Source organism: Odontomachus brunneus, unplaced genomic scaffold (genome assembly GCF_010583005.1).
Source record: "Odontomachus brunneus isolate Ranch 3 - 2012 unplaced genomic scaffold, Obru_v1 Obru_scaffold_048, whole genome shotgun sequence".
NCBI classification, from domain to species: Eukaryota; Metazoa; Arthropoda; class Insecta; order Hymenoptera; family Formicidae; genus Odontomachus; species Odontomachus brunneus.
In genome coordinates this window covers 1,892,985-1,893,358 of record NW_022639498.1, presented here as the reverse complement: position 1 = coordinate 1,893,358, position 374 = coordinate 1,892,985, and positions in this window count along the sequence as shown.

The window sequence follows — 374 nt, the reverse complement described above, 5'->3', positions numbered from 1 at the left end:
ATGAACGCTTGATGAAAGTTTTGGACACTTTTGATGGAAATATTGTACTGAAACTTTGTTGAAATATATTTGAAATCTCTTTTAATTGACCGCATTTCATTCTCATTTCATCAAAATTTCAGTAACAAATTACTTTTCTCGCTATTTCAATATTTTTTTTAGTAAAAAGTCATATAATTTTCTAGTAAACCCTGGTGATAATATTTTAATGAAAATATTATGATAATTTTCTGAAGTATGTTTCAGTTTTGCATTGATCCCATTTCAGTATCATTTCATATTTCAATATTTCATTAAAAAGTAACTTTATCGATATTTTAGTAATTTTTTAGTAAAAAGTTATTTTCATCGAAATTTTAGTAATTTTCTTTAAC